The sequence below is a fragment of the Triturus cristatus genome, chromosome 4_1, assembly GCF_964204655.1.
Source record: "Triturus cristatus chromosome 4_1, aTriCri1.1, whole genome shotgun sequence".
NCBI classification, from domain to species: Eukaryota; Metazoa; Chordata; class Amphibia; order Caudata; family Salamandridae; genus Triturus; species Triturus cristatus.
In genome coordinates this window covers 380,687,751-380,709,170 of record NC_140585.1, presented here as the reverse complement: position 1 = coordinate 380,709,170, position 21,420 = coordinate 380,687,751, and the positions used below count along the sequence as shown (strand labels likewise).

The 21,420-nt window shown below is 49.9% G+C and overlaps 1 protein-coding gene across 1 annotated transcript in view; it reads right to left on the bottom strand.

Moving 5' to 3' along the window:
• The window catches only part of SMC1B (structural maintenance of chromosomes 1B), a 2,533,210-nt gene that overhangs the window by 428,122 nt on the left and 2,083,668 nt on the right, over positions 1–21,420 (bottom strand). The gene's annotated exons all lie outside the window — the stretch shown is intronic.

Sequence of the window (21,420 nt, the reverse complement as noted above, 5' to 3'; positions counted from 1 at the left end):
GCCTAGGGTACACCTATGCCCTGGGTACCTAAGGGATGTGGCTGTGGGCCTGCTAATCAGACCCACAGCCCTGCTGTTCTCTCTCTAAATTGATACTATGTACTTTAGGTGCATAACCCATTTGGATAGGATCACCTTATTGGCCCCTGTACAGTGTACCTTAGGTACCCAGGGCATAGGTGTACCCTAGGCCTACCAGGGGCTGCAGCATGTATTATGCCACCCCTGGTCTGGCCTTCCATTATGACACAACTGGCTGATCACTCAGCTGGGGCAAGGTCGTGTAATCACCCCTTGCTTAGGTGTAGTATTCCTATACCTACCTTATATATAGACACATGTGTACCTATCAGCCACTCCTATGGCAGGCCTTAACAATCCTGGAGGCAGAGTGCTTGGTAACATGTGAGATGGTGCTCTAGCATGAGCTGAGCCTGTCTGCAGCTTTCGGAACCATGTCCTTATAGCTGTTCTATGATATAGCCTACCATATACACTTAAAGTGCCTTATAATCTTAAACGGTTATGGTAACTATGGTTTGGCTTTATCAAAACATGTCGTGTAAGGTGTCTAACACTTTGGAATAATACCCCCATCCCATTTCTGGGGATGAGGATATTATCCCTCCCTTCTAGAGGGAGAAGACATGTTGTAACCTACTTACCCGGTTAAAGTTAACCAGAGCCCCAGCATCACAAAATGGATGCTGCTGCCATGACACAAGTCTGACCTCCTGCTGCTGGGAGTGATCCCGGCAAGGGAGGCTTGGACAATAGGTTTCCTGCCTTGGGAGGTGCGAGCACCACCCCAGACAGGCCTTAGTGTATTGGGGCAGGGAGGGATGAATGAAACGAGACACTGCCTGGGGCACACAAGGTGTCCCATGCATAGTCCAGTTCAAACCAGTGCTGGGGCACACCAGCCCCAGACCTGGCGCGAAACTGGACAAAGGGAAGGGGGTGTAACCACCCCCCTCCCAGGTTCCACCCATAAGGCGTGACCTAGCAGGCAACCCAGCCCCCCAGATTAGTATAAGAGTGGTAGCTGGGCCCCAGGAGATTAGATTATCCTGAACCTGCAACTTGAACAGAAACTCTGGACCTTCGACATTCGACGAAAGAAGAAGACTGAAGAATCTCCCTTGTGGCCAAGGAGTGGCTACCCTGTGCAAACAGGCACCATCAAGAGACTTACCCTTTGCTTTGCTGAAGTTCTACGAGGGACCGACTGCAGAGCCCGACCAGAGCCTTGACTTCCAGACTTCTCCGACCCTGATCCACATCCACAGCCGAGCTGAGATCCGTGGAGGCGACGAGAGACGTGGGACCGGCTACCTGGGAAAAGTGGCGAGTATCTTCCAGCGCAGCTTCTGAGGTACCCTCGAAGTTGTGCACCGGGGATTGAGAAGCCCCAACCCCAAGCACCATCTGCACCGAAGATCAGCCCCCCACACTCCACGAGTCCTGCGTGGGGCCCTTCTGCATTTTCCTGCTTGCCGCGTCTGTCCGGTTGCTTGCCCGTTGGCTAGCGGGCTCTGTGACGACACACCTTGAAATCTTCACTGCTGGTTTGGCTCCTCCAGACTGGCTCCCACTTCTTTGCAAAAGAGAAGCACCCCAGACCTTCCTGGTCTGCACCAGAAGCAAGTCCTCCATTCTTCGTGGGTTCCGCTTGCCAAGGCTTGGTGAGTCCTAGTTCGACTTCGACGCCGCCGACAGCAAGAGCCTTCGTGGGACAGCTCGCCTCCTGGTCCTGGTCGTCCTCGACGTCTCCTGGTACCCGTGGCTGCAGCGACAAGCTTCACCCTTCACCTGCAATCTTCACGACATCGCCTGGTTCCTTCCTGGTTCCACGTGGTCACTGGCTAGTGACCTTGACTCTGTCCCTTCTGCTTGCAGGTACCCTTCCTTCTTGATCCCGGCCTTGGGATCCACCGGACACTCTGCACTGACTGCCTGTCAGCAACTTTCCTTCAGGCATCCATAGAAGTCCACGACGAAACCCGACGCAAGTTCACACCTATGCACCCGCAGCCCGTGGGCTAGGTAACTTGGGTACTTCGGTGCTCACAAGGGTAGTGACTATCCTAGGGTCTAGTTTCCGAGTCTCGACTTCCTAGTTGCTTCAGAAGTGTCCTAAAACTGCTTATTTCAGAACTGTACTATTTCTACCGACTATACGCATTACGCTGAGTGTTTCCACTCTGCACCTGAATCCCGTGGGCCTCCCACTTCCTAACTGTTGGTAGTGTAGTGTAGCCCCAGCGATTCCCTAGGCCTAGGCCTATTCTATTTCCGTGACAGTGGTCCTTATACCACTTCTTTAGTATATGGTTTGCGTGGCCCCTAGGGCCTAACTGTATTACTTACCTGTGTGACTTAATGTATGCTTGATTAAGACTGTGTTGTACTTACCTCGAATCTCATAAAGAGTGCTGAGGGTTTGACTAGAATAAATACAATTTATTTTATATATATATCTGTTGTGGTGTCCTTTCATTTGGTATTCAAGGGATTATATATGGTATCACAGCTGGCTTCACATGCCATTCAGAGTTTAGCCTAAGACTGCTCTTGTCCATGCTACCACTAGGATAGCTGGTCTATAAGGTTGACTTTACAACCAATCACCATAAGGGTTGTTTGACTGATATAAGGTGTACACTAGAACTAGTGACATCATACATCAGGCCAACTTCTCACATTGGTGAGCAGCGGTTGGGATCTGAGCTTGCTGTTGTAATACCACTGTAATCTTGAGATACTAAATTGAAAGATCACACAGATATTGTTTAGGTACATATAACATAGATTATAAAACTTAAGTCCTGCTGGACTTAGTTGTTGTAGGTTGAAGGGAGTAACACACCCTGACTACAACTACTAGAGAGGTTTAGTAGAAACAACTAGTGTAGGTAGGTGCACACACCACACCCTCACTAGATCATGTCTCTGGGAGGAGATCAAGAAAATGCTCTCCCAGGAGGGGCAGGTCTGAAAAAGATCCCCTCTAGATATGATACCCTAACTTTTCAGGAGATGAGAGAATTGTGTACCTCCAGAAAGTTAAAACAGGGTGCAACCCCTACCCTCCTTCAGCTAGTGCAGATCCTAGAGGAATATGATGCTCTTAGGGCCTCACAGGCTAGTACCCTAGGTACAAAGGAGGGTCTACCCACTACAGATGAGTCAGATGGGACTTCAGATGAAGAGGTAGACAGCGAGGGCCAGGTAGGAAGACTTAGCCAGGCTAACCTAAGCTTACATGGGAGTTTGCATGGGGTTCCCCCATACAGACCCCCAAGTGGGCTTAACCAGAGAAGCAGGAGAGACAGATCCCCTTCAAGGGAATCCATCCACTTCCATGTCTCTAGCACCTCTAATGCCTCTTCTCACAGGGGAATGACTTCCCCCCAGAGAAAAGAGCATGAAGCCAGAATGAGGGAAGCTAATCTGAGGATTGAGAGGGAAGAACTTGCCCTTGCCAAGGAGAAGCTTGCTCTGGCTAGAGAGCAAAAGTTAAGTGGGTTAGAACCCACTGGTGGCAGCAATATCCCTAAGGATAGAGACAGGCACTATGATAATAGAAACCTGAGCAAGATTGTCCCTCCCTACAAGTGTGGGGATGACATCCACAAATGGATAACTGCTTTGGAGAGGGCTTGCAAAGTACAGCAGGTACCCCAAAGTCACTGGGCAGCTATCTTGTGGCTCTCCTTCTCTGAGAAAGGTAGAGACAAGCTCCTCACAGTTAGTGATGAGGATGCAGACAATTACACTGTCCTGAAGAGTGCTCTAATTGATGGGTTTGGCCTAACCACTGAACAATACAGGTTGTTGTTTAGGGATACCCAGAAGACACAGACTCAGGACTGGACTGACTTTGTATAGGGTGACCAACCGTCCGTAAATTTCACGGACCGTCCGTAATTGGGACCTCACGTCCGTTGTCCGTGAGGATCCCTTTTACGGACGCCTTTTGTCCGTAATTTTGGGCCTTTCATGGAACAGAGCTGTTCCCTGCGAGAGGCCTCCGCTCCCTGATGGGGCCTCCTCGCACAAGAGCAGCCCCCCGCCCATTGTTATTCCGTGTGGGGCTGATTGCCACATACAGAATGACAATGGGTCAGTCTGGGCTGGCACAGCATGTGGTGGCCTCCTCCAGCCTCGGTCCAGGGCAGTGAATTCTGTCACCTGGAAGTGCAAAAACGCCCATGCCGTTGCAAGGTGAGAATCCAGTTAACTAAAGGAAGGCGGTGAAAGAAGTTCAAAGGAAAGGATTATAGTTCTCTCCGAGTCTCATCGGTTTAAACTGAAGCATTTACAATATTATATTCAAGGAAGCCAAGGTTGCTGCTTTTTTATTTTATGCAACTAACAACCATTGACAAAGCCAATAGTTCTGGCTTGTTGTAGGTGTAACGTTACTTGTTCTAGGTGTAACCTTACTTGTTTTCTTATATAACTTGGTGCAATGACAGAAGCAAAACAAATACCAGTCGGGCTGCACGTTATACTAAGCACAGATTTTTAGCTTAGATTTTTTAAGTCACACCCTTAATTACAACAAACATCCCCTTTGGAGAGACCCCCCAGTTTTTTCATCCCACTTAAAGCCCTAGAAACAACACCATGTCTTCTTAATAGGCCTCTTCTGTCTGCAACTCTGTAGACAAAGGCTCAGCTCCTAATTAATGTGAAAAGGTGAGTGAGTAAGTAAGTAAAGGGATGGGTGGATGGATGGATGAGTGAAATGATGGATGGATGAGTGAAAGGGTGGATGGATGAGTGAAAGGGTGGATGATCGGTGAGTGAATGGGTGGATGATGGGTGAGTGAAATGATGGATTGATTGATGAATTGATAAGATAAAGGGTGAATGGATGACTTAAAGCGTGTATGTAAGGCTGGGTGAGTGAAAGGGCAGTTAGATGGACAAAAGGATGGATAGATGGGTGAATGGATGAGAGAAAGGATGGATGGATGAGTGAGAGGATGGATGAGTGATAAGTTCAATGGATGGATTCATGAGTGGATGGGTGGGTGGATGGGATGATGGATGGCCTAAGTGAAAGGGGGATGGAGAGAGAAAGGGAATATGGGTGGATGGAAGACTGAACGGGTGGAAGGATGAGTGAATGAAAGAGTAAGTGAAAGGATGGCTGAATGAGTGAAAGGGTAGATGGCTGGATGGGTGAGTGCATGGATGGATGTGTGGAACAGTGGATGGATGAGGGTATGGATGGATAAGATGAAAGGATGAATGCAGGGACGGATGAGTGAAAGGGTGGATGGAGGAATGGATGAGTAGAATGATGGATGGATGGAAGGATAGATGATGGATAGGTAAATGGCTGGATGGATGAGTGGATGGATGGGTGGAGGAGTGGATGGATGGGTGGAAGAGTGGATGGATGAGTGTATGGATAGATAGGGTGAAAGGGTGGATGGAAGGATGGATGAGTGAAATGATGGATGGAAGGATACGTGATGGATAGGTTTGTAAATGGTTGAATATGGACATGGATGGGCACACAGATGGAAGGACAGAATGAATGGTGAAAGACTGAATGATGGGTGAAAGTATGATTACACATTGTAAGCCCCATTATCTTAAGCAGCATTTCCTATACATTGACTTTCACATTTATATGAGTCTGTCTCTATATAATGTGTGTGATGTAACTCACTCTGACACCCTGCCGTACATACGTCGAATGAGTAGCACTATAAAATAAATTAAATACACATGACGGAGGGTCTATTTGAAGATGAGGGGCACCATTGGAGTGTGGTAGCATGGCCCGACTGGCCGGACCGGGCATTGGGCGTTTCCCTGCGAGCTGGAAAGGTGGGGTGGGGGCGGTTTTGTTTCCACAAAGAGACCTGTACACTTGCTTCAAGCTGCACGCATACTGAAAAACCATGAAGTTCACAATCGTCTCAGCCCAATACAAACTAATTTTCACTTGTATTTAAGTGTTTGTCTATTTACTTACTTCTATACTATTGCGCAATCTCCTCTGATGTGTCTGTAAAACGTACCCTTTGTCCTGAATTTTGACCTCCTGTCCTGAATTTTTGTCCTGAATTTTGACCCTTTGTCCTGAATTTTTACACTCACTGTCCTGAATTTGTACCCATGCCAGTTGGTCACCCTAACTTTGTAGATTGTGCCACTAAGGCTCTGGAAGGCTGGCTAGTGGGAAGTAAGGTTAAGGACTATACAGGATTGTATAATTTGATCATGAGAGAGCAAATCCTTAACAACTGTCAAAACCAGCTACTGCATCAACACCTGATTGATTCTAATCTGACGTCTCCCCAAGAATTGGGAAAGAAGGCAGATAGATGGGTCAGGACTAGAGTTAAGCAGAAAAACCAGAACCAGGGCGGTGATCAGAAAAAGGCAGACTAGAAGGGTAATGATCAGAAACAAAAAGACCAGAAGTCTTCACCAGGCCCCCAAAAGGCTCAGGGGGAGGGTGGTCCCAAAAAGGATAAAAAGAAAGATGGCCAAAAGAAACCATGGTGCAACTATTGTAAGTCCAACTGACATTGGTTTAGTGAGTGCACCAAAAAGGATAAGCCCCCAGCCACCATTGCCCCTAAGGCAACTGTACCCCCTAGTTCAGCTGTAAGTGGTGGTTCCCAGCAAAAGGGTGTAGTAGGGTTAACCCTAGGAACTGTGGAGGATTCTGGCCTAGTCAGAATACCTACTCAGGCTGTTCTGATCTGTGATGGGGACTTAGCTTTGTCCTCTACTGTAGGCCCCAGTAACCTGGGCAAGTACAGAAAGACTCCTTTTATCAACCAAAGAATGGCTCAGGCCTACAGGGACACTGGGGCTAGTGTCACAATGGTGACACCTGCCTTTGTGGACCCTGGACAGATCATACTAGGTGAGAATTACCTAGTGACCAACGCTAGCAATGCCACTACCTCCCATAGTGTGGCTATTGTTAACTTCTCCTGGGGAGGGGTAACTGGCCTCAAGAAAGTTGTTAGTTCAGACCTTCCTGTAGAGTGTTTACTGGGCAATGATCTTGAAACATCAGTTTGGTCTGAAGTGGAGTATAGGACCCATGCAGAAATGCTGGGGATAGATGCACATGTCCTTGCTGTGACCATGTCACAGGCCAAAAAGTGCACCACTGAACAAGTGCTGGATCCTGAAACTATGGACCAGTCACAAACCAAGAGAAAGAGCAGTAGGGTAAAGGCTGTGCCTTCCCCCCTGCCTCAGGCACTGGATCAGCCCCAACAGGAGGATGATTCTGAGAGCCCTGAAGGAACTGTCCTAGAAGACCTTGAACCTGATCAGGTTGAGTTTCTTGGGACAGGGGGACCTTCAAGGGCAGATCTGAGGCAGGCACAATTAGACTGCCCCTCTCTTGAACCCCTCAGACAGCAGGCTGCTGCTGAGGCTGCAGGGAATGCTCAAGGTACCCATAGAGTGTATTGGGATGAAGGGCTGCTGTATTCAGAGGCTAGAGACCCCAAGCCTGGTGCATACAGGAGGTTGGTCATACCACTGAAGTTCAGAGGCTTCCTTCTTACCTTGGCCCATGATATTCCCCTTCCAGGACACTTAGGCCAGAACAAGACTTGGGACAGGCTTGTCCCTCACTTTCACTGGCCCCATATGTCAGAAGATACCAAGGAGTTTTGTCGCTCCTGTGTCACCTGCTAAGCCAGTGGCAAATCAGGTGGCACCACAAAGGCCCCCCTCATACCACTACCTGTGGTGGGGGTTCCCTTTGAAAGAGTGGGCATAGATATTGTAGGACCAATGGACCCACAAACAGCATCTGGGCACATATTTATACTGGTGATAGTGGTATCCAGAAGCTATTCCCCTGAGGACCACAACAGCTCCTGTTGTGGCAAGGGCCCTGCTTGGAGTATTCTCCAGAGTGGGCTTTCCAAAGGAGGTCATTTCTGACAGAGGTGCCAACTTCATGTCAGGATACTTGACTGCAATGTGGAAGGAGTGTGGTGTGAACTACAAGTTCACCACACCCTATCACCCACAGTGCAATGGGCTTGTTGAGAGATTCAACAAGACCCTAAAGGGAATGATAAAAGGTTTACCAGACAAGCTTAGGTGAAAATGGGACATCCTTTTACCCTGCCTTCTGTTTGCTTACAGAGAGGTCCCACAAAAGGGGGTTGGCTACAGCCCTTTTGAGCTTTTGTTTGGGCATCCTGTAAGAGGACCCCTATGTTTAGTAAGGGAAGGATGGGAGAGACCTCTCAGACAACCCAAACTTGATATAGTGGATTATGTACTTGGTCTCTGCTCCAGGATGGCAGAGTATATGAAGAAGGCTTCTAAAAACCTTGAGGCAAGCCAAGAACTCCAAAAAGCTTGGCATGACCAAAAGGCTGTGCTGACTGTTTACCAGCCAGGGCAGAAAGTGTGGGTGTTGGAGCCAGTGGCCCCAGCAGCACTCCAAGACAAATGGTCTGGACCCCACACTATTGTTGAGAAAAAGGGAGAAGTCACCTACTTGGTGGACCTTGGGACTCCCAGAAGACCCCACAGGGTGCTTCATGTCAACAGATTGAAGGCATATGTTGACAGGGCAGACATGGGCTTACTCATGGCTACAGATGAGGGGCAGGAGGAAGAGAGTGACCCTCTCCCAGACCTGTTGACTCAGAACCCTGATGATGGCTCAGTTGATGGTGTGGTCTTTTCTGACAGCCTCACTGTCCATCAGCAACAGGACTGCAGACAAGTTCTGCAATCCTACAGACATATGTTCTCTCTGACCCCAAGTCAGACAAACTGGTGCACCCATGAGGTGGACACTGGTGACAGTCTGCCTGTGAAGAGTAAAATGTACAGGCAACCTGACCATGTCAGGGACTGCATAAAAGTTGAGGTACAAAAGATGTTGGAGCTGGGAGTCATTGAACCTTCAGAGAGCCCTTGGGCTAGTCCTGTAGTTCTTGTGCCAAAACCTCACACCCAAGATGGTAAGAGAGAGATGAGGTTTTGTGTGGATTACAGAGGTCTCAATCCTGTCACTAGGACAGATGCCCACCCAATACCTAGGGCAGATGAGCTCATTGACAGACTGGCAGCTGCTAAGTTTTTGAGCACATTTGACCTGACAGCAGGCTACTGGCAAATCAGACTAGCTGAGAATGCAAAGGCCAAAACTGCTTTCTCGACCCCAGGAGGACATTATCAATTTGTGGTAATGCCCTTTGGTTTGAAGAATGCACCTGCCACTTTCCAAAGGTTGGTGAATCAAGTCCTTACTGGGTTGGATGATTATTGTGCAGCTTATCTTGATGATATTGCTGTCTTTAGCTCCACCTGGGAGGATCACCTGGTCCACCTGAGGAATGTTTTAGAGGCCCTGCAAAAGGCAGGCCTCACTATCAAGGCCACTAAGTGCCAGATAGGGCAGAGCAAGGTTGTATACCTGGGCCACCTAGTTGGTGGGGGTCAGGTTCAACCACTGGAGAGCAAGATCCAGACCATAAATGACTGGACTCCTCCAACTACCCAGACTTAGGTCAGAGCTTTCTTGGGCCTGACTGGGTACTACATGAAGTTTGTTAAGAACTATGGGTCCATTGTGACACCACTTAATGACTTGACCTCCAAGAAAATGCCAAAGAAAGTTCAGTGGACAGTAAGCTGTCAAAAAGCATTTGATGACCTGAAGCAGGCCATGTGCAGTGCACCTATTCTGAAAAGTCCAGACTACTCCAAAGAGTTAATTGTCCAGACAGATGCTTCTGAGTTGGGTGTGGGAGCTGTTCTTTCACAACTTAATATAGTTGGTCAAGACCAGCCCATTGCTTTTATAAGTAGAAGGCTGACCCCTAGAGAGAAACGTTGGTCACCTATTGAGAGGGAGGCCTTTGCTGTGGTTTGGGCCCTGAAGAAGCTGAGGCCATACTTGTTTGGCACTCACTTCAAGATTCAGACAGACCATAAGCCCCTCTTGTGGCTAAATCAGATGAAGGGTGAAAATCCCAAACTTCTTAGGTGGTCCATCTCCCTACAGGGGATGGACTTCACAGTGGGACATAGACCTGGGACTGACCATGCCAATGCAGATAGACTCTCCAGATATTTCCACTTAGAACATGAAGACTCAACTGGTCAAGGTTAGTTTAATGTCCCTAAGTTTGGGGGGGGGGGGGGGGTTGTGTAGGAGAGTAGGGTCTGCTTTCTATGTTCACCCCCACTTTTTGCTTTTGCTTCACTGGTTTTCGACTTAGATGTGGCTGTGGGCCTGCCAATCAGACCCACAGCCCTGCTGTTCTCTCTCTAAATTTATACTATGTACTTTAGGTGCATAACCCAATTGGTTAGGATCACCTTATTGGCCCCTGTACAGTGTACCTTAGGTACCCAGGGCATAGGTGTACCCTAGGCCTACCAGGGGCTGCAGCATGTATTATGCCACCCCTGGCCTGGCCTTCCATTATGACACAACTGGCTGATCACTCAGCTGGGGCAAGGTCGTGTAATCACTCCTTGCTTAGGTGTAGTATTCCTATACCTACCTTATATATAGACACATTTGTACCTATCAGCCACTCCTATGGCAGGCCTTAACAATCCTGGAGGCAGAGTGCTTGGTAACATGTGAGATGGTGCTTTAGCATGAGTTGAGCCTGTCTGCAGCTTTCGGAACCATGTCCTTATAGCTGTTCTATGATATAGCCCACCATATACTCTTAAAGTACCTTATAATCTTAAACGGTTATGGTAACTATGGTTTGGCTTTATCAAAACATGTCGTGTAAGGTGTCTAACAGTTTGGAATAATACCCCCATACCATGTCTGGCAATGAGGATATTATTCCTCCCTTCTAGAGGGAGAAGACATGTTGAAACCTACTTGCCCTGTTAAAGTTAACCAGAGCCCCAGCATCACAAAATGGATGCTGCTGCCACAGACACAAGTCTGACCTCCTGCTGCTGGGAGTCCATCCAGCGAGGGAGGCGTTGACAGTAGGTTTCCTGCCTTGGGAGGTGCGAGCACCACCCTAGACAGGATTTAGTGTATTGGGGCAGGGAGGGATGAAAGAAACTAGACACTGCCTGGGGCACACAAGGTGTCCCATGCATAGTCCAGTTCAAACCGGCGCTGGGGCACTCCAGCCCCAGCTCTGGCGCGAAACTGGACAAAGGAAAGGGGGTGTAACCACTCCCCTTCCTGGTCCCACCCATAGGAGGGACCTTGCAGGTAGCCCAGCCCACTAGCCCAGTATATTAGTAGGTAGCTGAGCCCTGCAGAAATTAGATTAACCTGAATATGCAACTTGTACAGAAACTCTGGACCTTCGACATTCGGACTCAGGAAGAAGACTGAAGAAATCTCCCTTGTGGCCAAGGAGTGACCACCCTGGGCAACCAGGCACCATCCAGCGACCGCTGCTTTGCTTTGCGACTGATCCTACGAGGGACGACTGCAGAGACTGACCAGCGCCGAGACTTCCAGACACCTCTGACCCAGATCCACATCTCCAGCGAAGCTGAGACCCGTGGAGACGACGAGGGACGTGGGACCGGCGACTTGGGAAAAGTGGCTAGTACCTGACTAGCGCAACTTCCGAGGCTCCGTCGAGGCTGTGCTTGGGGAATTGAGAAGCCCCCATCCCGAGCACCATCTGCAAAGAAGACCAGCTCCCCACACTTCACGTGTTCTGCGTGGGGCCCTTCTGCACCTGAGTTGCTCGACGTGTTGTCCGGTTGCTGGCCCGTTGGCTTGTGACCTCTGCGACGACGAACCTTTATTTTCATCTTGCTGGTCCGGCTCCTCCAGACTGGCACCCGCTCCTCTGTGAAAGAGAAGCACCCCAGACCTTCCTGGTCTGCACCAGAAGCAAGTCCTCCATCCTGCGTGGGTTCCGCTTGCCAAGGCTTGTTGGGTCCTGACTGGACTTCGACGCCGCCGACAGCAAGAGCCTTCGTGGGACAGCTCACCTCCTGGTCCTGGTCGTCCTCGACGGCTCCTAGTACCCGTGGCTGCTGCGACAAGCTTCACCTCTTCACCTGCATCTTCACGACATCGCCTGGTTCCTTCCTGGTTCCTTCCCCGCTCCTGGCTGGTGACCTAGACTCTGTCCCTTCTGCTTGCAGGTTCCTTCTTTCTTGATCCCATCCTCGGGATCCACCGGATCCTCTTCACTGACTGCCTGTCAGCAACTTTCCTTCAGGCATCCATAGGAGTCAACGACGAAACCCGACGCAAGTTCACACCTATGCACCCGCAGCCCGTGGGCTAGGTAACTTGGGTACTTCGGTGCTCACAAGGGTATTGACTATCCAAGGGTCTAGTTTCCGAGTCTCGACTTCCTAGCTATACCAGAAGTGTCCTAAAACTGTTAATTTCTAACAACTTCAATTTCTATCGACTTTTACGCATTACGCGTGAGTGTTTCCACTCTGCATCTGAATCCCGTGGGCCTCCCACTTCCTAACCTTTGGTAGTATAGTGTAGCCCCAGCGATTCCCTAGGCCTAGGCCTATCCTGTGTTCATGACAGTGATTCTTATACCATTCACTTAGTATATGGTTTGCGTGGCCCCTAGGGCCTAACTGTATTACTTACCTGTGTGACTTAATGTATACTTAAATAAGGCTGTGTTGTACTTACCTCGAATCTCATAAAGAGTGCTGAGGGTTTGACTATTTTTATATATATCTGTTGTGGTGTCCTTTCATTTGGTATTCAAGGAATTACATATTGTATAACAGCTGGCTTCACATGCCATTCAGAGTTTAGCCTAAGACTGCTCTTGTCCATGCTACCACTAGAATAGCTGGTCTATAAGGTTGACTTTACAACCAATCACTATAAGGGTTGTTTGGACTGATACAGGGTGTACACTAGAATTAGTGACATCATATATCAGGCCAACTTCTAACAGTCTTTAATTAAAATTAGCTGGCAGCTGCCATCTGGTCCCGAGCACTGTTTGTGGGCCCCTGTTAAAGGGGGTCGCCGGTACTAACAGTAGTTTGGGTTTTATGAAGAAAAAGTGGATTTAGATAATATTCGCATGATTTCCTCCATCTTTATGAGGCACCAGCGTGGTATTCGGGTTATTAACGTGGATCGTCTAAGGCACCCCCCAAAGTTGCGCTGAGCAGGGCGTCCTTAGCTTTTCCTCGTTCTGTGCCGACAGACTACACCATTTCACGCTGAAAGGCAATATTTCTCTCCAGTGTTCCCATACCTGGCATGTCACGCAGTTTGGTGCTTACTTTCCCTCCATGTCAAAGAACAGTAGATGTTTCAGCACCCAGGCTAAAGTGCTGCATAGCTAAATACATATAAGGTCCCAAAGGCGAGAACGATTGCAATGCAAATGCTAGTTATTTCTTTTTTAGGTCTCGCCTGACCCAGCGCATGCGCTGGTCTAGCGAGACTTTTTGTGAGGGCTTAAAAAATTGCTACCATGGCCGGCCTAGAGCTACAGTGCATGTGCGAAGGCGCGTGCTGCGCTTGATCGCGATCACTTTCACTTTCGCGGCCGCTTTGATGTTTGATCCCCTCCCCCACCACAGATCGTGTCACTCTGCTGGCCTCCACTACGCCGCCCCTCCCCCTATACTGCAGCAGGATAGTTTAAAATGTTCTTTTAGTGCGCGCGCGCGCTCGCCTCCGCTCCTCACTTGTTAAACCTGCCTGCAGATGTTGTGTAGAGTATTGATGAAAGGAAGGCGCATAGCATCACTTTGTAAGAGCACTTACCTGCGTGACGTATCTTTGATTTCATATCACCGACGGTATTTGTCCAACAATGGAAACAACGCTTTCTTTTTCAAGCCTGCATAACAACTGAATGAGGAAGCGGTGTTTTACCCCGAAGACTAATGGAATCAGCAATAGAAAATGAAGCATGGGTGACCACTGTGGAATGGCATCAGGATTTCCTTGAATTTCCATTCCCCAAAGCACAGAGAGTTAAATGCATGGATAAGCTGGCACCAATTTTAAAAAAGCAGCAGTGTACTACAGTATAGGGTAGGTCAGTTAATTTCCCCAAATCAATTATACAGAAGTGCTGGGCCTACGCCTGTCAAGGACTGGGTAGGTAATGTATTGCTTTAAAGAGGACATGCATAATAATTACACACAAAGGTAAAATGATGACAAAGTGTTTTTATTCGGGAAAGACTCTGGTTTCTGAGCAATTGGTGCCAGCTTTGTCCATGCATGTAACTTCCTGTGCTTTGGGGAATGGAAATTCAAGGAAATCCTGATGCCATTCCACAGTGGTCACCCATGCTTAATTTTCTATTGCTGATTCCATTAGTCTTCGGGGGGAAACACAGCTTCCTCATTCAGTTGTTATGAAGGCTTGAAAAAGAAAGCGTTGTTTCCATTGCTGTGCAATTACCGTCGGTGATATGAAATCAAAGATACGTCACGCAGGTCAGTGCTCTTACAAAGTGATGCTATGTGCCTTCCTTTCATCAATACTCTACACAACATCTGCAGGCAGGTTTAACAAGAGAGGAGCGGAGGCGAGCGCGCGCGCTAAAAGAAAATTTTAAACGGGCTGCTGCATTAGTGGTGGGGGAGGTGGAGGGGATCAAACATCAAAGCGGCCGTGGGGCCGCAAAAGTGAAAGTGATCGCGATTAAGCTCGGCGCACGCCCGCGTACATGCACAGTAGCTCTAGGCCGGCCATGGCTGCAATTTTTTAAGCCCTCACAAAAAGTCTCGCCATACCAGCGCATGCGCTGGGTCAGGAGAGATCTAAAAAGCAGCAGTGTACTACAGTATACACTAGGTCAGTTAATTTCCCCAAATCGCTTACACAGAAGTGCTGAGCATACGCCAGTCAAGGATTGGGTAGGTAATGTATTACTTTAAAGAGGACATGCATAATAATTACACACAAAGGTAAAATGATGACAAAGTGTTTTTATTCGGGAAAGACTCTGGTTTGTGAGCAGGCACTAAAAGTGGCACTTACAGGCACCAGGCGCTTCAGGTACAAAAAGGAAAATGGAAACAAATAATGCAGCTGACACTCTTCATATCTAGTTTTTTCAAGGGGCCCATCGTGTGGGTAAAGCATTTTTTTGTTCCAGAACGCACACTATGTTTGATCTTTAATAAAGTGCCCGCTTTTCCATTAACACAGGTGCATACAATCAACAATGACGCCCGTGTTTTGCAGCCGTCATCCCCCTCCCGGCCCTAGGCGCTGCGCTTAATATTTAGTGCCCGCTTTAACTTTAACAACACGGGCGCACACAATCACAATTGGCGCCTCTAGCTCACAGCGCCTCACACCTGTCCCGCCCCCGAGCGCTGCAGTTCATATTTTAGCATTGCACCCGCTTTTACTTGAGAAACCCCATCAACTTCATTCAGTGAGTTGCGCACGTAAGAGTAAAGTTAAATGTAACTTGAGTGGGTTTCTACTATATTATACATTCGCTGAAACCTGCGCAGATGTCTACAATGAATGAATATCAACATCTGAGTTTGCTAATCCCTCTCTGTGATGGCAAAATTAAACATTAACTGCCCAGCTCTTCAACAACCAATAGCAATTACAAAGCGCACTTTGTCCGAGTAAGCACAAACCCACGATAACAAGCATTTGCAATGCAATAGGTCTCGCATTTATAAGAGTTTGAGCGATTGGCATTGTAAAATAACAATGCCTTTTATTTATGTTTTGGTTTTAAAACAAATAAAAGGCATTGTCATTTACAATGTCAGTAACATAAACTCGCATAAAAGCGGGGTGTGGAGTGCAGCAGTGTGCGGCGTGCAGCAGTGTGTGGAGTGCAGCAGTGTGTGGCGTGCAGCAGTGTGCGGCGTGCAGCAGTGTGTGGCGTGCAGCAGTGTGCGGCGTGCAGCAGTGTGGCATGCAGCAGTGTTTTGTGTAGCAGTGTGTGGCGTGCAGCAGTGTGTGGCGTGCAGCAGTGTGTGGCGTGCAGCAGTGTGCGGCGGGCAGCAGTATGTGGCATGCAGCAGTGTGCTGCGTGCAGCAGTGTGTGGCGTGCAGCACTGTGTGGCGTGCAGCACTGTGTGGCGTGCAGCAGTTTTCGGCGTGCAGCAGTGTGCGGAGTGCAGCAGTGTGCGGCGTGCAACCGTGTGTAATGCAGCAGTGTGCAGCAGTGTGCGCCGTGCAGCAGTGTGCGGCGTGCAGCAGTGTGTGGCGTGCAGCAGTGTGTGCCGTGCAGCAGTGTTTCGTGTAGCAGTGTGTGGCGTGCAGCAGTGTGTGGCGTGCAGCAGTGTGTGGCATGCAGCAGTGTGCGGCGTGCAGCAGTGTGTGGCGTGCAGCAGTGTGCTGCGTGCAGCAGTGTGTGGCGTGCAGCAGTGTGTGGCGTGCAGCGGCATGCAGCAGTGTGTGGCGTGCAGCAGTGTGTAGCAGTGTGTGGCGTGCTGCAGCAGTGTGTGGCGTGCAGCAGTGTGTGGCATGCAGCAGTGTGCGGTGTGTAGCAGTGTGCGGCGTGCAGCAGTGTGCGGCGTGCAGCAGTGTGCGGCGTGCAGGAGTGTGAGGCGTGCAGCAGTGTGCGGCGTGCAGCAGTGTGAGGTGTGCAGCAGTGTGAGGCGTGCAGCAGTGTGAGGCGTGCAGCAGTGTGAGGCATGCAGCAGTGTGTGACGTGCAGCGGTGTGTGGCGTGCAGCGGTGTGTGGCGTGCAGCAGTGTGAGGCGTGCAGCAGTGTTTCGTGTAGCAGTGTGAGGCGCGCAGCAGTGTGCGGCGTGCAGCAGTGTGCGGCATGCAGCAGTGTGTAATGCAGCAGTGTGTAATGCAACAGTGTGCGCAGCAGTGTGTGGAGTGCGGTAGTGTGCAGCGTGCAGCAGTGTGCGGCGTGCAGCAGTGTGCGGCGTGCAGCAGTGTCGTGCAGCATGCAGCAGTGAGTAATGCAGCAGTGTGCAGCAGTGTGTGCAGCAGTGTGTGGCGTGCAGCAGTGTTTCGTGTAGCATTGTGCGGCGTGCAGCAGTCTGTGGCGTGCAGCAGTGTGTGGCATGCAGCAGTGTGTGGCGTGCAGCAGTGTGTGGCGTGCAGCAGTGTGCGGCGTGCAGCAGTGTGAGGCGTGCAGCAGTGTGAGGCGTGCAGCAGTGTGAGGCGTGCAGCAGTGTGTGGGGTGCAGCAGTGTGTGGCGTGCAGCAGTGTGTGGCGTGCAGCAGTGTGAGGCGTGCAGCAGTGTGAGGCGTGCAGCAGTGTTTCGTGTAGCAGCGTGCGGCGTGCAGCAGTGTGCGGCGTGCAGTAGTGTGTAATGCAGCAGTGTGCGCAGCAGTATGTGGTGTGCAGCAGTGTGCGGCGTGCAGCAGTGTGCGGCATACATAAGTGTGCAGCGTGCAGCAGTGTGCGGCGTGCAGCAGTGTGCGGTGTGCAGCAGTGTGCGGCGTGCAGCAGTGTGCGGCGTGCAGCAGTGGGAGGCATGCAGCACTGTGTGGCGTGCAGCGGCGTGCAGCGGTGTGCAGCAGTGTGCGGCGTGCAGCAGTGAGTAATGCAGCAGTGTGCAGCAGTGTGTGGCGTGCAGCAGTGTGCGGCGTGCAGCAGTGTGTGCCGTGTAGCAGTGTTTCGTGTAGCATTGTGCGGCGTGTAGCAGTGTGCGGCGTGCAGCAGTGTGTGGCATGCAGCTGTGTGTGGCATGCAGCAGTGTGCGGCGTGCAGCAGTGTGCGGTGTGCAGCAGTGTGTGGCGTGCAGCAGTGTGTGGCGTGCAGCAGTGTGTGGCGTGCAGCGGCATGCAGCAGTATGTGGTGTGCAGCAGTGTGCGGCGTGCAGCGGCGTGCAGCAGTGTGCGGCGTACAGAAGTGTGCGTTGTGCAGCAGTGTGAGGCATGCAGCAGTGTGCGGCGTGCAGCAGTGTGCGGTGTGCAGCAGTGTGTGGCGTGCAGCTGTGTGTGGCGTGCAGCTGTGTGAGGCGTGCAGCAGTGTGAGGCGTGCAGAAGTGTGCGGCGTGTAGCAGTGTGAGGCATGCAGCAGTGTGCGTCGTGCAGCAGTGTGCGGTGTGCAGCAGTGTGTGGCGTGCAGCTGTGTGTGGCGTGCAGCAGTGTGAGGCGTGCAGCAGTGTTTCGTGTAGCAGTGTGAGGCGTGCAGCAGTGTGCGGCGTGCAGCAGTGTGCGGTGTGCAGCAGTGTGTAATGCAGCAGTGTGTAATGCAGCAGTGTGTAATGCAGCAGTGTGTGGCATGCGGTAGTGTGCGGTGTGCAGCAGTGTGCGGCATGCAGCAGTGTGTGGCGTGCAGCAGTGTGCGGCGTGCAGCAGTGTTTCGTGTAGCAGTGTGAGGCATGCAGCACTGTGTGGCGTGCAGCGGCGTGCAGCAGTGTGCGGCGTGCAGCAGTGTGCTGCGTGCAGCAGTGTCGTGCAGCATGCAGCAGTGAGTAATGCAGCAGTGTGCAGCAGTGTGCGGCGTGCAGCAGTGTGTGGCGTGCAGCAGTGTTTCGTGTATCATTGTGCGGTGTGAAGCAGTGTGTGGCGTGCAGCAGTGTGTGGCATGCAGCAGTGTGTGGCATGCAGCAGTGTGTGGCGTGCAGCAGTGTGCGGCGTGCAGCAGTGTGTGGCGTGCAGCAGTGTGTGGCATGCAGCAGCATGCAGCAGTGTGTGGCGTGCAGCAGTGTGTGGCATGTAGCAGTGTGCGGCATGCAGCAGTGTGCGGCGTGCAGCAGTGTGAGGCGTGCAGCAGTGAGCGGCGTGCAGCAGTGTGAGGCGTGCAGCAGTTTGAGGTGTGCAGCAGTGTGTGGCGTGCAGCAGTGTGAGGCGTGCAGCAGTGTGAGACGTGCAGCAGTGTTTTGTGTAGCAGTGTGAGGCGTGCAGCAGTGTGCGGCGTGTAGCAGTGTTTAATGCAGCAGTGTGTAATGCAGCAGTGTGCGCAGCAGTGTGTGGCGTGCGGTAGTGTGTGGCGTGCAGCAGTGTGCGGCGTGCAGAAGTGTGTGGCATGCAGCAGTGTGTGGCGTGTTTTGTAAACAACAAGAAAAGCGGACATCAAAGGAAGGGTGGGAGGGAACGAGCATATGGGGTGTGAGTTATAACGAAAGTTCTGGCGAAAGCAGTCTGCTGCATTCAAGTCCGATGCCAGATGCCAGCTTCGCGCTTGAATGCCTCATATGCACTGGCCATAAACCGCATTCCTAAGGTCTTGTGCCCCTTACTAAATCTCTCTGAATGCGTGAGGCGGCGCACGCGCAGGAAGTAGCTAGTGGCAAATGGAATGTGCGTGGTTGTGCGCGTAACCGCCACCCGATCCGCCTGGGAAGCCTTTGGGAGCATTTTCGGAAGCCCCTACATAAGTCTCGATGAGCAATCGCTTACGCGATAGCCAGGCGAGACCTAAAAACGTAAAGGACTTGCTGTGTCCCAAATAACTATGCGTTAGTCTGGCATTATGGGGTTTCGGCTGTGCACTGTCTAATGTAGCGACTCTGCCAGTATGCCGATTTTTGGGCTATATCAGAGCGCTTTGAAGCTGCCATGTGGAGCATGTGACGCAAATAAGTAGTATTAGTAACTGTATAAATAGGCGATACCCTTACAGAGAAGAGGTGCCCTGTTGAATGAAATTATCTGGCCAAAAATAGGACGACAAAACGGACACATTTTGTAAATATATATTTTTTTCCATAACAAGGACAAACACTGCTGATTTCATAGTAGGACCCAATATTACTGTGATGCACAAATCACACAAAAAAGGAAAGCGCTGCTAAATCTATGGCCTAACATATATTGATATGGATGTTAAAATCAAATTAAGATGGCATCTTTGTAATCTATGTAAGTCTAGTGCTTGAAACTGAAATTAAATGCTTACAATTGTTATCGGTAAGATAACTAAACACAGGGAAAGAAAGTAATTTGCCCAGGGTCACACAGTTGAGTAAGTGGTGAAGCTCAAATTGCAAGTTTGGAGGTCTGGTACTGCAGACATCAAAACAAGCGACAAACCAGCCTGTGCCTTAAGGTGTTTCGAGCTACAGCCACAGTTGAGTGTATTTGATATCTCACATGAATGCAACAAGACTATTTGCACATTGGCAGCAGTAAAGAATTGTGTTAATTTGAGTACCAACACATGCAACAACCAACCTTCTTAAAATAAACACTTCTTTAGCTTGCCCAATGCAGGCCTCTTATTCAACAGAAGTGAGGTTTGGGGAACAATGTTGGGGCTGTTAAATTTCTACTTGCAGTAAATGTTCATGCTTTATGTGTTCCTGCATTCACCCTTTACCTTGCAGCCGTGAGCCACCTTTGTGGGGAGTTCTGAAGAACTGCTCAGCTTTAGGCCACCGTGACCCCCCTCCCCCACACACTTGATTGCCAGGTTGCCAAAGGAGCGTTGCATGTTTTCTGCCGCCTCCTGCGCAGGGCCTGGTGGGTCACCATGTAGCCGGACTTCAGTGCAGACCCTGTAGTCAGCCCGGAACATCAGGCGATGTCCCAGAACCGTGCTGTGTGTGGGAGGCAGGCAGAGGCCACTTATCATGCCACAGTTCGCTTGATGAACTCCATAGCATGACTCGCAGTAAATGATCATGCTTTATGTGTTCCTACATTCTTTTATAATAAGCCACAAACGTTTTATGTCATTATCGTTTTTCCCTCAATCATGCCACTATTTTACTATTATGGGAAAACAAAATTTCGGCCAAAGATTAACTTCAATGGTTTGTTTACATGCCCAGCACTAGTAATGTGCATTTTGGATTACTGATATTAGTGCTGAAGAGGGAACTGGGAATCATATGGATTGTACTTCATAGAGGTAATGTGAATGAACTTAGGTGGTTGCATTTATATATATTTTTTTATACCATTACTTATGTCGTACTGTATTTGTCCCAGGACAATGTGCTGCATAGCTAAACACTTATAAGGCCAAAAGGCGAGAACTATTGGCTATGCCAATGCTTGTTTTTGGTAGGCACGGGGAGATTAAGCAGTTGCAGCCGGCACAGGTAACAGCGGTGGGGTTGGGGCAGGGGTGGATGGGCGATGACGTGAACAGAGGGTGGGATAGGTAAAGTAAAATATATATTTTTTTAAACCACTAACCTTTCGCTCACCGCATCGCCAAGTTGAGTTTTATTTATTTTTTATTTTACTTTCCCTACCCCGTCATCTGTAAACTCACCGGCCGTGCCTGAGATTAAGTGATTTGCCGAGAATCACAGGATGATGAGCCAATGCGAAACTCGAAGTTCCCCAGCTCCAGCTCGACCCAATGGGAGTCAATGTAGGTGTGCCGGATACATTTTCAAAAGCACTGTTTCAATGCGTGCGACCAGAGAAAGCAAACAATGCGACAGTTTCAATGTGTGCAGCCAGGCAAGCAATGTGCGGGCGAAACCTAAAAAGCAGCATAATGTCCATCAGTGCTGTTGAGAGGAAAACAATTAACTGAAAGGCAAGAATTGGGATTGTTGTAATTTGGACTTCAGTTTGCCAACTAGACATATTAC